Raw genomic sequence first — 15,212 nt, 5'->3', positions numbered from 1 at the left:
TCAGGCTGTGGAGGGCTGGGATAGGGAGGGGGGAGGGGCTGAGTTGGTGGGCATGGAGTCCTTTGGGACCTTCTATATGTCTCCTTGGTGACCCCCAGCCTACTGCCCAGTAACCTGCTCACCCAGATTCCTGGGAGCCATGGGGTGGGAAGCCTGTATATCTGGACACATATGTCACTACCGCTGAAGGTCACACCTGAGAACGTGTCTGGGCCGTTGCCCACCCCAGCCTGAGGCAACTGCCTGCATGAGGAGCCCGCTCTGACCAAGACCCCAGGTGGAGCCCAGGGGCTGGAAAGAATGTCCCTAACAGAGGACATGGAAGCCCCCAGCAGGCTGGCCTGGTTCTGGCTCTGGAATCCTCCCGGGGGCCTGAGTCCTGCCTGGAGGACCTCCTGCTGGAGAATTTCCCCATGCCCCCTGGGCCCAGAGTCAGGAGGGGAGAGACAGGGGCATCAGGAGCCAAGCTCTCTCTTCGTCCCAGGGAGAGGCAGGGGTTTGGGGGTACCCACCCCAGGGAGACAAAGGGCTGTCTTCTCATGGGTCCCTGGTGACCAGGGGCATGCTGGCAGGTTGCTGGTGGAGCAATATGGGGCACGTTGGGGAGGGCCGGGGCTGGGGCTCAGGCTGGGCAGCATCTGGAATCATCTGGCACCTGGAGCCTCAGAAAAGCCTTGGGTTCCCTGCTCCTCTCTGTCCCCAGAGCTGTGTCCATGGGAGGTGGGTTCAGAAGGACCAGGGTAAGAGAACACGGCCCTGAACCCGGTTATTGGAGCGGGGTCACGGGTACCTGGTTGTCCTTGGGGCCCAGAGAAAGCTGAGGTCAAGGCTGCAGAGAGCCGAGGAGTAAAGCTACTAGAGCCAGCAGCTTCCTGTGTGGTCCTTCCAGGCAGGAATGGGGAGCGGGGGGGCGTCTATGGTAGAGGTAGCATGGCCTTGGGGAGACCAGTAGGGATGTAGGGTGGGCCTGGGGACCTGCAGGGAGGGGGCCCCACTGCCGTCAGGTGGGCTGGAAGGTACCTGGAGCAGGCCCAGGCGCTTGTGCCCCCACCTGCTCTTGTGTGTCCTGTCCGGAGCCTTTATCGCAAAGCCCTGGGGGGGGGGGGGGAGAGGCAGCTGGGGAGCTGCGGGCAGCCCTGAGCTTGGAACCAGCTGTTGCCTCAGTCGGCACGTGGGTGTGCACCCCCAAGGGAGCCGTGTGGGCCTGTGCACCAGTGCCAGAGAGAAGCATGTACCCGGGCAGGTGGACCTCTACATCCTGGGGCAGGCGTCGGGTACATGCACTGCTCTCTGGGAGCCCTGGGAAACCGAGGGAACCCCAGAACTGCGCTGCCCTTTCCAGCAAGTCTCCTAGGGATCCAGGCTCTGCCCTCAGGATCCGCCCCCAGGGGACATGTGGGGAGCCTGGGATGAAGCCTGACCCAACCTGGTCAGGGAGTCCTCTGTACCTGGTGTGTAGCGCCCCTCTGAGCCGGGCAGAGGGCACTGGCCTGAGGGCAGGGCCCTGGGACCGATGCCTGGCCATGTCCCTCTCAGGGCTCTCTCTCCCCTGGCTGAACCCCCCCTAACAGAACCCTGGCATTTTTGCCGTGGATCGGGGAAAATCGCCCAGTTCCCGGGGAAGGGGGAAGACACAGTGCCACAAAGAATGCCAGGTGGACACAGCAACATGCCACATGGCAGGCCCAGCAGCTATTATTGTGGATCCCGGGATCTGCGGGCCTCTTCCCTGTCCAACCTTCACCTGCCCAGGTAGCTGGAGTTGGTCATGAACTGGAAGGTGCTGGGCAGAGTCCACCACACCAGCGCTGGCCATGGCCCACTCCCAAGGACTCGAAGCTTGGCACCTGGGCTGAGGTCCTGCATGGGCAGGCCTGCAAACCTGACCTGCCTCCGATAGAATGTGCTGCCAGCGCTTCTGGCCCCCTGATGAAGTGGGGACAGGTGGGCAGGCCCCAAGTGGTCCTCATGGACTGGTGGGCTACTCCGTGGGGCCCAGCTCTTGGGCTGGTGCCTGGCTGAGGGGCTACAGGGCCTACACCGTCTCCTCCAGGCTGTCACGTGGGGCAGTCAACCCCGGCTACCACCGCTGGTTCTCCTTGCTGTGCCGGATGCCGTAGCCAAAATACATGAGTCCTGCAAGGGTGGCGCAAGCCTGAGGGGCAGTCCCAGGCCTGAATTCCTGCTTGCCCTCCTCCTGTAGCCCACCTGGGCTCCCAACTTGTCCCTCGCTCACCAATCAGCAGCCAGATGGAGAAACTCAGCCAGGCCAGGTGGCTCAGCTGCAGCATAAGGAAGATGTTGAGGGGAATGCTCAGGGTTAGAATCGGGGGCACCATGGGAACCTGAGGGGGTAAGGGCAGGGCTGTGCTGGGCTGTGGGAAGGTCTGCTGGCCCAGGGCGTAACATCTTGGGAGTACACAGTCTTCTCTGGAGATTCTGGAGACAAGGGCCCACTAGCCATGCAGAAAGAGGGGGTTGGGGACTGGCCTCCCCCGCCCTGTGAGCCCTGGTGCACCCTGCCACAGCAGAGGAGGAAGGGGTGAGGGGAGCTGGCTGGGCTGAGAGTGATGGGTGCTGCTGGAGGAAGTACCTGGAAGGTGTCCTGTCGGCGCTGTTGCTGGTGGGCCCCCAGGACGAGGAGACTGAGCAGAAACGTGACGGAGCTGAGCAGGAGCAGCAGGGTGTGGCCCCAGAGAGGGAGGTGCAGGGCCGAGTCCCCGAAGACCAGCACGCAGTCCAGAGTGATGGCCGAGGCCACCGGGACACAGAGTGCCCAAGCCACGTCGGCTGCAGGCCTGCACCCACCCAGGAAGCCAAGGTAGGATCTCAGGGCTGGTCGCAGCTGCCCGGGCTCAGGGGCTGAGGCCTGCTCTGTGCCCACAGGGCTGAGTGGGCCCAGGGAACTGGATGGAGGGGCCTTTTGGAACCGTAGCACAATAATGCTGGTGGTGGTGAAGGTGTAGACCAGCAGTGCGCCAAAGGACAGGAGTTGGACAGTGCCCTGAGGTCCAGCAGCAGCGCCAGGAAAGCCATGAGGACTCTGAACACCAGGATGTTCACTACACGGACCTGTGTCCGGGAGTGCAAATGGGCAAACACCTGGAAGAAGAGCCCGTCGGCAGCCATGGCACAGACGGTGCGTGGCAGGTATAGTAGGTTGCTGATCAGGATAGTGGTCATGGCTGTGGCAGAGGGTGGGAGATGGGTTAGCATGGTGGCCAGGCCCACCAGGGGCCACTGCTGGGGGCCAGGGCAAGGGTGACCCCTGGGAACACAGACATGAGTTTGGTCTATCAGAGTGAGCCTGAGGGTATGTGGGGTGCTGGATTGTTCCTCCTCACCACCCAGGAATGGGACAGCCCAGTTTAGGTGACAGACCCACTGGAGAATCTGTTGAGGGCTGAGTCTCTCTGCCAGGAAAGGACCTGGAAGCACGTGCCCTGGGCTGACATTCCATGTACAATTGGGAGGGGCGGTGAGCAGTTCTCTCCCAACAAGCCTGGGTGGAGAGTCTAATCATTAGCCCCTTCCTGGGCCCATGATGCAACTGGAAACACAGGCCCAGATGGGAGACGTGTTCCCTGGGGGCCTTAGGGCGGGGCCCCACCACCCTGTCCCCTCCCACCTTGCCCAGAAGGGCCCCTTACCACAGCTGGAGCCAGCCGCCACGATGAAGCCCGCCCAGCTATAGCCCCGCTGGTAGAAGACATCAGCGACTGCCCGGTTAGGGTCCAGGCCGTGCCAGGGGACCACAAGGGTGAGCACAGTGGAGATGAGGATGTAGGCACCAGCCACCAGGCCAAGAGATGGCCATAGGCACTGCTCGCTTTGGGTTCTGGGCCTCACTGGAGGTAATAATGACACTAAAGCCCACAAAGGCATAGAAGCAGGTGGCAGCACTGGCCATGATCCCAGAGAAGCTGAAGGGTGCAAAGCCACCCTCCTCAGAGCTCCAGTAGTGTGGGTGAGCCAGGACAAACCCCAGGATGATGATGAAGAGGATGATAAGCATGCTGATGGCAGAGAAGTTGTGATTGAGCCAGGAAGAGATGCGGACTCTGCAGGAGATGAACACAGACGCCAAAAGTAGCATGGCAGCAACCAAGAAGTCTGGGTACTGTGCCTGGAGGGGCACCTACCATATGCCCACATGGGCCACAGTGAAGCTGCGGATACAGTAGCTGAAGATGGTGTCCAGGTAGCCACTCCAGGTGTGGGCCACGGCAGTGCCACCAATGAGGCACCAGAGGAGCACGTTCCAGCCAACAAGGAAGGCCCACAGCCTGCCCATGGACACGTAGGTGAACAGGTAGGCAGAGCCCATAGTGGGCACACATGCCCCGAACTCTGCGTAGCATAGCTCTGCTAGCAAGGAGGCCACAGCAGCCACACTGAAGGACACGAGCACCGCAGGGCTGGCCATCTCCTTGGCCATGGTGCCCGTGAGCATGTACAGGCCAAAGCCCATCATACCACCCACACCCTGCAGGGTCAGGTCCAGCATGGTCAGCTGGTGCTGCAGTGATGTCTTCCTGGTGGACTCCTTCAGTGTCTTCATGCGGTTCACCTTCTGGCAGAAACTCACCAGGCTGGAGATGCTGGGCAGCCCCTGGGCCATGGTGGGCAGCTGAGAGGAGCACCAAGCCAGCTGCCGGCACCTATGAGGGCCAGAGGGAGTGACGGGCTGCCCAGCCAGGTTCTGACCAGCTTTCAGTTCTTGCTCTGACCCTGCCTCAGACAGCAGTATTCATCACCCTCCTCCCCGCCCCACCAAGCTAGTGTATCACTGCACGCTGCCAGGAGTGGGGGGCGCCCTGGGCACTGCACCTGAAGCAAGGGCCCCGCACCCCGACAGGCCACCACCACACCACTGACACATCTACTTACGCTGTGCCCCTGTGCCCAGTACCCGAGCCTTCACCTCCTCTCTGCCCTCACTCTGTCCCCGCAGGAGTTAGTGGGACTCACCTGTCACCACTGCGGCCATCGCTCTGTGCCCACCCCCACCCCTGGGGACATATCCAGAACTAGGCACCACCTCCAGGTCCCACAGGCACTCAGCACACCCTACCCACACCTCACACGTCAACACCAGAGGTCACCATGTTCTAATAGGTGAAACTCTATTATGGTGCCCGGTTCACAGATAAGGAAGCCCAGGCCACCAGGTAAGTAGCCCAGGTCACTGGGGTGGCCTGGTAGGCTCGTGAATGGTAAGGTCCTGAGGCAGACACCCTCCTTGATCCTTCATCATAACACACATACTCCACCAGCTGGGTACCATCCAGGCCCCCTCAACACTGGGAGGTGTGGGGGCTGCAGGAGTCAGGAGAGACTCTGGTATGAGGAGGGTATGAATCTGGCTGAGAGGCCCTGGGCCATCCCTGACCTCCTGGCACAATGGGATGGCAGGAACCCACCCTCATCCATTGACCAGGGAGTGCTCAGCTTTGGGGAGTGTTCTGTGAATTGGCAGAACTCATGCCAGCTGTTCTGAGCCTCTAGCTACAGACAGTGTCCTGAAAGGCAGGCAGACTCCTGGCGATGACCTCCAGCCCTCTAGCTTAGGGCACCCCTAGGGGCCCTCAAACACCAGTGGCAGCCCTTCCTAGCCCAGGAGCACCTGTCAAGCCTGGGCACCCTAACAGCAGCTCCCCACTTGTGGATATCCATGAGAGGTATCATGGACAGAGTGTCTCCTCCATGCCAGTCCTTGCATCACGTGGCTACACCATGTGTCTCATCACGTGACTATCACAAACCCCCCTCAGGCTTATTTATTCCTGGGTCTGAGGAGTCTTTGCCCTTCTGCTCCTCCCACTTCTTTGAAAGAGGAAATGTTGGTGTCACAGAGTGTGAATTTGTTTACCTCAAAATGATGATAATCAATGCAAGCAAAGCAAAACCAAAACAGATATCCTCTTCTCTCAGAACATTCTCTATGTTTTCAAGCTTATATGTGGTTTGTGGAATAGGATTTTAGGAGCACCTGCAGGCTGTCTGCCTCAGTGGGCTGGTGACAGGATGGTGACTCCCAGACATGACAGTGCCACTTAGAACGTTTTACCTTAGCCGGCTCTCTTGCCCCTTCTGGTATTTGGCTGATGTTGTCTTGAGGAACTTCTCAGATGGGCTCCCACTTCCTGCAGGGATGACATCTCCCTTACCTCGCTCCTATGAGGCCTAAACATAACTGAGCAGATGTTCCTTGTTCTGAAATGCCTTCACAAAAATCCAGATAGATGCATTTCCAACCAATAGGTGTGGGCAATTTTGTAACAGGAGCTCCCCCAAGGCCTATCTGATGACCACCTGAGAGCTGGTGTGCAGAGTTTCAGAGCACTGACTTCTTATCTACCCAGATAGAAGGGGCTCTCACCACACTCCCTTTCACAGGGTCCAACATCCAGTGGATACTCGTGGCCACTCGTGGTTGATGCAGTGAACTGTAAACTTCCAGTGATGTGGCTGGGCCAAGTGCTGGACCACAGTGCTCAAGGCAGTTACACAGAGCAACACCAGGAAGATGCAGTGAAGAGAAAGCACCAAAAAGTACAAGAAGAAGAAGAAGACTTCCCACCTCATCCTACAAAGCCAGGATCACCCTGACACCAAACCCAACAAGGACATCACAAGAAAAGTAACTACAGACCAATAACTTTTATGAATATAGATGCAGAATTGCTCGACTGAATACTGGCAAATGGAATCCAGCAACATATAAGAAGGAGCAAGCGAGATTTATCCCAGGAATGCAAGATTGATTTAACATATGAAAATCAATCAAAGTCATGTGCCATACTAATAGAATAAAGGACAAAACCACATGATCATGTCAACAGACACAGAAAAAAACAATCAACAAACCTGGAATAGAAGGGACCACCCACAAACTGATAAAGACCATCTACGAAACACCCTCGGCTACTACACTCAATGGTGAGAGACTGAAAGCTTTCCCTTTGATCAGGAACAACATCAGGATGTCCTCTCTCACTACTTGTACTCAACATTTTACTGGAGGCTCTGGCCATGGCAATTAGGTGAGAACATGAAATAAGACGAATCCAGCTTGGAAAGGAAGAAGTAAACTCTCTAGCTACAGATGACATGATCTTATGTAGAGAAAATCGTGAGAAATCCACACAGAAAACATTAGAACTAATGAGCAAGTTCAGCGAAGGTGCAGGATAAAAGATCAACATACAAAAATCAATTGTATTTCTATACACTAGCAATGAACAATCCAGAAATGAAATTGAAACAATTCTGCTTACATAGATCAAAAAGAATAAATTTATGTATGAACACACTTAGACAGAATTTAACAAAAGAAATACAAGACTTGTGCACTGAAAACTACTAAACATCATTGAAAAAAGTAAAAGAAGCCCTAAATAAGTGGAAAGAAATCCCACATTCATGGACAGGAAAACTTGATATTGTAAAGATGGAAATACTCCCCAAATTTGTCTGCAGATTCAGTGCAATCCATATCAAAATCCCAATTGCCTATTGAACAAATTATCAAGTTGATTCTAAAATTTATATGGAGATGGGAGGGACCCAGAATATTCAAAACAAACTTGACAAAGACCAAATTGGAGGACTAACATGTTCTGATTTCTAAATTGACTACAAGGCTACAGGAATCAAAACAGTGTGTTACTGACATGAGGATAGACACATAGATCAATGGAACAGAATTGAGAGTCCAAACATAAGGGCAATTAATTTTTAAAAATTTATGGCCAACTGATTTTTTTTTAAGATAGACTTTATTTTTTAGAGCCGTTTTATGTCCAAAACAAAATTGGTATACCCCCAGCCCCTACACATGCACAGCCTCCCCCACTGTCAACGTCCCCCACCAGATTGGTACATTTGTTATCATTGATGAACCTACATTGACACGTCGTTATCACCTCAAGTCCATAGTCTACATTAGGGCTCACTCTTGGTGTTGTACATTCCATGTGTTATAACAAACGTATAAGGACGTATATAGACTATTACAGTGTGCCCTAAAATTGACCCTGCTTTGTCTACTCATCTCTCCTTCCCCACTGAACATGGGGAACCACTGATCTGTTCACTGTCTCTGCAGTTTTGCCTTTCCAGAATGTCAGATATTTGGAATCGAATCATACAGTATGTAGCCTTTTCAGACTGGCCTTTTTCACTTAGTAATAAGCATTTAGGTCGTCTTATGTCTTCTCATGGCTTGATAGCGCCTTTATTTTTAGTGCTGAGTAATATTTCTTGTCTGGATGGACCACAGTTTATTTATCCATTCACCTACTGAAGGACATCTTGGTTGCTTCCAAGTTTTGGCAATTATGAATAAAGTTGCGGTAAACACTCATGTACAGGTTCTTGTGTAGACATAAGTTTTCCGCTCATTTGGGTAAATACCGACGAGTGTGGTTGCTGAATCACGTGGTAAGTGTATGTTTAATTTTGTTAGAAACTGCCAAACTGTCTTCCGAGTTGTCTGTGCCATGTTGCATTCCCCCCACTAGCAATGAATGAGAGTTCCAGTTGCTCCACATCCTTAGCAACACTTGCTGTTGTCCTTTGAATTGGATTTTCATCCTTCTAACAGGTGTGTAGTGGTATCTCATTGTTTTAACTTGCAGTGCCCTCATGACATAAGATGTGGAGCATCTAGTCATAGGCTTATTTGCCAACTGTATATTTTCTTTGGTGAGGTATCTGTTCAAATCTTTTCCCTATTTTTAATTGGGTTGTTGATTTTCTTGTTGACTTTTAAGAGTTCATTTAAGGGAGGTGTCAAGATGGCAGTATAGGTAGACTCTGAACTCATCTCCTTACATGGACACAACTCTTGGAACAATTACCCCTGAGAGAGAACTGAAAACTGGATAAAAGAACCACTGCCACAAGGGACAGTCCTGAGGTGGAAGAGGCAGAAATTCATTTCTAGAGAGAAAAAAAGCCACCTTCACAAGCTGTGGCATGTCATGGCTGGCTGAGAGCAATCCTAAGGTACACAGCTTTCCCTGGAGGAGTGGGGGACCTGAGCTGGGGAGCATTACTGCTATAAGCATCTTTTGGACTCATCACAACTGAATCGAGTGACATAATATCTGGCTTTGCTGGCTACTAACTACAAGGAGGAATACCCCCAGAAAAGCTGTCAGACATAAGGGGAAAAAAGCCTGCTCTTAAAAGGCCTGTGCACAAATTCACTCATTTTGGAAAGCAACCTAAAATCACCAAAATGAAATGTGCACGGTTCTTTGGTGGAAAGAGACTCACCTGATAGGTTCTGGATGCATCTTGGTGAGGGGTGAGACCTCTCCAGGGAGTGAGACATTGGCAGCAGCCATTATTGTGACCTAGCACAGGTGAGCTGACGCAGATGCTGGCAGACACCATTGGAGTTCTTCCCTTAGCCTATTAGCCCAGGGTCTCCACACCCACTAGAGCACTGATTTAATCCAGCTCAGCCAGGGCAGGCAGGCTGCCCTAGGGACTGGCCCCACCGAACAGCAAGCCCTTGGGCAAATTGAGGTCCTGCATAGTCTGGGTGCCTGGATCCTCTGCAGCTGGGTGAGTGGGTCTGCCTCTGTGGGACACAGTGTGCATGAGGAGTGGGTGGAGTGGGTGGAGCCTCTGCAGCGGGGTGACTAGGTCTGCTTCATGGGGTTCAGGCACACACAGGAGGCAGGTCTATGTTGACAGTATGTATGGCCCTGTGGGTGGTGGGGCTTGTCAGCTGTAGAAGACTTTTTGCTTCTCAAATAGCCACAGAGGGGATTGGCCCCACCTTCCAAAGCCTGAAACAATTGGGTGGTCCCATGCCTGGGGCCAGACCCACTCAGCTGCAATCCTGAGAGACCTGACAAGAGCCTTGCAGTCCAGAGGCGTACAGCAATTTCAAGCCCCTGAGTCTAGCAACCAGCCATGCTGGGGGCCTAATCAACAGAAAAACTACAACAGAAATGTGCTATTAGACTTTGCAGGCAACTGTGCTGGGGCTCCCCACACCCTATAAAGTGACTGAAGGGTCCGTAGCAGCCATTTGCAGCTGAACATTACAACCACCCAGCCAGGGTGACAGCCTGGACTCCCTGGGCACCTGCAGCAAGAGTAGCCCTGCTACAACAGAGGACACATGTAGCCCACACAGGGGTCACTCCTGGAACATTTGGAAATGGGGATGAAAGGGAAGCCCACAGCTGGCCTCATAAGGCATCTCTTACATAGGGCCACCTCTCCAAGATCAGGAGATGTAGCTGACCCACCTAATACATAGATGTAAGCACAGAGAAAGAGGCAAAATGAGGAGGCAAAGGAATACATTCCAAGTAAGGGAACAGGACAAAACCCCAGAAAAAGAACTAAATGAAACAGAATTAAACAATCTACCTGACAAAGAGTTCAAAGAAAAAGTCATAAGGATGCTTACTGATCTTGGGAGAAGATTGGATGAACTCAGTGTGAACATCAACAGAGAATTAGAAAATATAAAAAATAACCAATCAGAAATGAAGAATACAATACTAGAAATGAAAATTTCATTAGAAGGACTCAATAGCAGAGTGATGATACAAAGAATGAATCAGCAAGCTGGACAAAAGACTAGAGGAAATAACCCAAGCTTAACAGATAAAAAAGAAAAAAGAATTAAGAAGAATGAGAACAGTCTAAGGGAGCTTGGGACAATATCAAGTGCACTAACATTTGTATTATAGGGGTCCCATAAGGAGAAGAGAGAGAAAAAGGGGTAGAGAATCTATTTGATGAAATAATAGCTGAAAACTTTCCTAATGTAAGGGAGGAAACAGACATCCAGGTACAGGAAGCACAGAGACCACCAAACAAGAGGAACCCAAAGAGGCCCACACCAAGGCACATTATGTTTAAAATGTCAAGGATTAAATATAAAGACAGAATCTTAAAAGCTGCAAGAGAAAGGCAACAAGTTACATATAAAGGGAACCCCATAATGCTATCAGATGACTTCTTAGCAGAAACCTTACAGGCTAGAAGGGAGTGGCACAATATATTTAAAGTGCTGACAGGAAAAAAACCTACAGACTAGAATACTCTACCCAGCAAGGTTATCATTCAGAATGGAAGGAGAGATAAAGAGTTTCCCAAACAGGCAAAAATTAAATTAAGGGGCTTATCACCAAGAAACCAGTCTTACAAAGAAATGCTAAATGGAATTATTTAAGTGGGAAAGAGAAGACCACACATAAGAATAAGAAAATTATTTGTTAAAAAAGCAGTAAAAACATAGGTAATGGCAAAAATATAGTAAAGGTAGTAGATCAACCACCCATAAATGTAATATGAAGGTCAAAAGACAAAAGTACTAAAATTACCTATTTCCATGATAAGAGGGTAAGGGAAACACACACACAAAGAGGTTAGATATGATATCCAAAAAAAAAGTGGGAGGAGAGAAGTAAAGAGTAGAGCTTTTAGAAAGAAGTCAAACTGAAGAGACCATCAACGTAATATAGATTGCTATGTACATAGGTTACTATATGTGAACCTCATGGTAATCGCAAACCAGAAACCTATAATAAATACACAGAATACTAAGATAAATGAACCCAAACATAATACTAAAGAAAGCCATCAAAACACAAGGGAAGAGAGAAAGAGAAGAAGAAAGGAACAGAGAAGAATTACTAAAACGCCCAGAAAAAAATAAACCACTGGAGGCCGGCACAGTGGCGTAGCAGGTAAGTTCGCACACTGTTTCTGCGACCCAGGGTTCACAGGTTTGGATCCTGGGCATGGACCAATACTCCTCTTGTCAAGCCATACTGTGGTGGAGTCCCATATAAAGTAGAGGAAGATGGGAATGGATATTAGCCCAGGGCCAATCTTCCTTGGCAAAAAAAGAGGAAGATAGGCATCAGGTGTTAGGTCAGGGCTAATCTTCCTCACAAAAAAAAAGTAAAAAATGGCAATAAGTACATACTTATTAATAGCTACTTTAAATGTCAATGGACTAAATGCTCCAATCAAAAGGAATGGGGTGGCTGATTGGATAAAAAAACAAGACCTGCATACATCTTGCATACAAGGGACACATTTCAGACCTAAAGACACTCACAAACTGAAAGTGAAGGGATGGAAAAAGATATTCCATGCAAATGACAATGAAAAGAAAGCTGGGGTAGCAGTACTCGTATCAGACAAAATAGACTTTAAAACAAAAACTATAATGAGACAAAGAAGGGCACTACACACTGATAAAGGGAACAATCCAACAAGAGGATATAACACTTGTAAATATCTACGCACCCAACATAGGATCACCTAAATATATAAAGCAATAGTTAACAGGCATAAAAGGAGAAATAGATAGTAACACAATAATAATAGAAGAATTTAACACTCCAATTACACCAAAGGATAGATCATCCAAACAGAAGATCAATAAGGAAACATTGGCCTTAAATGACACATCAGACCAGATAGACTTGGTAGATATATACAGAACATGCCATCCAAAGCCACAGAATACACATTCTTTTCAAATGTATATGGGATATTCTCCAATATTGATCACATATTAGGCCACAAAACAAGTCTCAATAAATTTAAGAAGATTGAAATAATACCAAGCATCATTTCTGACCACAACTGTATGAATCTAGAATCATGTATAGGAAGAAAATCAGAATAGCCACAAATATGTGGAGGTTAAACAAAATGCTATTGAACAACAATTGGGTCAATGAAGAAATCAAAGAAGAAATCAAAAAATACCTGGAGACAAGTGAAAATGAAAATATGACATGCCAAAATTCATAGGATACAGCAAAATCAGTTCTATGAGGGAAGTTTATAGCAATACAGGCCTACTTCAACAAACAAGAAAAATCTCAAATAAACAATCTAACAGTGCACCTAAAGAAACTGTAAAAAGAATAACAAACAAAGCCCAAAATCAGCAGACAGAAGGAAATAATCAAAATCAGAGCAGAAATAAATGAAATAGAGACTTAAAGAACAATGGAAATCAATGAAACCAAGACCTGGTTCTTTGAAAAGATAAACAAAATTGACAAACCTTTAGCTAGACTCACCAAGAAAAAAAGAGAGAAGGCACAAATAAGTAAAATCAGAAATGAAAGAGGAGAAATTACAACAGACACCTCAGAAAAGATTACAAAAGATACAAAAGATTATAAGAGAATACTACAAAAAGCTATATGCCAACAAATTGGATAATCTAGAAGAAATGCATAAATTCTTAGAATGATACAACCTTCCAAGATTGAATCAAGAAGAAATAGAGAATTTGAATAGACCAATCACCAGTAAGGAGATTGAAACAGTAATCAAAAGCCTGGCGAAAAATAAAAGTCCAGGACGAGCTTGCTTCCCAGGTGAATTCTACCAAGCATTCGAAGAAGACTTAATACCTGTACTTCTCAATTTCTTCCAAAAAATTGAAGAGGAGATGAAGCTTCCTAACTCATTCTATGAAGCCAACATTACCTTGATACCAAAACTAGAGAAGGACAACACAAAAAAAGAATTACAGGCCAATATCACTGATGAACATTGATGCAAAAATCCTCAACAAAATACTAGCAAATTGAATACAACAATACATTAAAAGGATCATACACCATGATCAAGTGGGATTTATTCCTGGGGTTCAGGGATGGTTCAACGTCTCCAAATCAATCAACATGATACACCGTATCAGCAAAATGAATAATAAAAATCACATGACCATCTCGATAGATGCAGAGAAAGCATTTGACAAGATACAGCATCCATTTGTGATAAAAACTCTGAATAAAATGGGTATAGAAGGAAAGTAGCTCAACACAATAAAGGCCATATGTGACAAACCCACAGATAATATCATTCTCAATGGAGGAAAAACTGAAAGCTATCTCTCTAAGAACAGGAACCAGACAAGGATGCCCACTTTCACCACTCTTATTTAACATAGTATTGGAAGTCCTAGCCAGAGCAATCAGGCAAGAAAAAGAAAAAAAAGGGATCCAAATTGGAAAGGAAGAAGTGAAACTGTCCCTATTTATTTGCAGATGACATTATTTTATACATAGAAAACCCTAAAAAATCCTCAAAAAATCTTTTAGAAATAATAAATGAATATGGTAAATTTGCAGGATACAAGGTGAACATACAAAAATCAGTTGTGTTTCTATCCACTAACAATGAAAAAGTAGAAAGAGAAATTAATACAATCTCATTTACAATGGCAACAAAAAGAATAAAATACCTAAGAATAAACTTAACCAAAGAGGTGAAAGGTCTGTGCACTGAAAACTATAAAACATTGTTGAAAGAAATTGAAGAAGACACAAAGAAATGGAAAGATATTCCATTTTCTTGGATTGGAAGAATTAACATAGTTAAAATGTCCATACTCCCTAAAGCAATCTACAGAGTCAATGTAATCCCTATCAAAGTTCCAAGAACATTTTTCACAGAAATAGAACAAAGAATCCTAAAATTTATATGGAACAACAAAATATCACAAATAGCCAAGGGAATCCTGAGAAAAAAGAACAAAGCTGGAAGTATCACACTCCCTGATTTCTAAATATACTACAAAGCTATAGTACCCAAAACAGCATGGTACTGGCACAAAAACAGACACACAGATCAATGGAACAGAATTGAGAGCCCAGAAATAAACCCATACATCTATGGACAGCTAATTTTAAACAAAGGAGCCAAAAACATGCAATGGAGAAAGGAAAGTCTCTTCAACAAATGGTGTTGGGAAAACTGGACACCAACACTCAAAAAAAATGAAAGTAGACCACTCCTTACACCACACACAAATATTAACTCAAAATGGATTAAGGACTTGAATTTAAGACCTGAAACCATGAAACTTCTAGAAGAAACATAGGCAGTATGCTCTTTGACACTGGTCTTAGCAGCATATTTTCAAGTAACATGTCTGACCAGGCAAGGGAAACAATAGAAAAAAATTAACAAATGGGCCTACAACAAACTAAAAATGTTCTGCAAAGCAAAGGAAACCATCAACAAAACAAAAAGACAACCTAACAATTGGGAGAAAATATTTGCCAACCATATATCCGATAAGGGGTCAATATGCAAAATACATAAAGAAAAAAATATACATAAAGAATTCATACATCTCAACAACAAAGACTAGCAATCCAATTAGAAAATGGGAAAAAGATCTGAACAGACATTTC

General features: G+C 47.6%; 1 long non-coding RNA gene and 2 pseudogenes across 2 annotated transcripts; 1 reads left to right on the top strand and 2 right to left on the bottom strand.

The window, feature by feature from the left end:
* Window positions 1-15,212, bottom strand: part of LOC147912425 (uncharacterized) — a 176,540-nt pseudogene that overhangs the window by 110,597 nt on the left and 50,731 nt on the right.
* LOC147912427 (uncharacterized) lies at window positions 1,118-8,368 on the top strand. 2 transcript variants are annotated; one of them, XR_015549934.1, is made up of 3 exons: window positions 1,118-2,821; window positions 2,961-4,312; window positions 6,400-8,368. It is a non-coding gene; the product is annotated as an uncharacterized LOC147912427 (long non-coding RNA). The 2 variants fall into 2 exon arrangements; XR_015549933.1 differs by having other exon boundaries at window positions 1,118-4,312.
* Window positions 1,951-4,621, bottom strand: LOC106800231 (cationic amino acid transporter 4-like; annotated as a pseudogene).

This window comes from Ceratotherium simum, chromosome 35 (genome assembly GCF_057802395.1).
Source record: "Ceratotherium simum simum isolate JZ-2026a chromosome 35, ASM5780239v1, whole genome shotgun sequence".
Classification (NCBI taxonomy): domain Eukaryota; kingdom Metazoa; phylum Chordata; class Mammalia; order Perissodactyla; family Rhinocerotidae; genus Ceratotherium; species Ceratotherium simum.
This window is presented reverse-complemented; position numbering and strand designations above follow the sequence as displayed.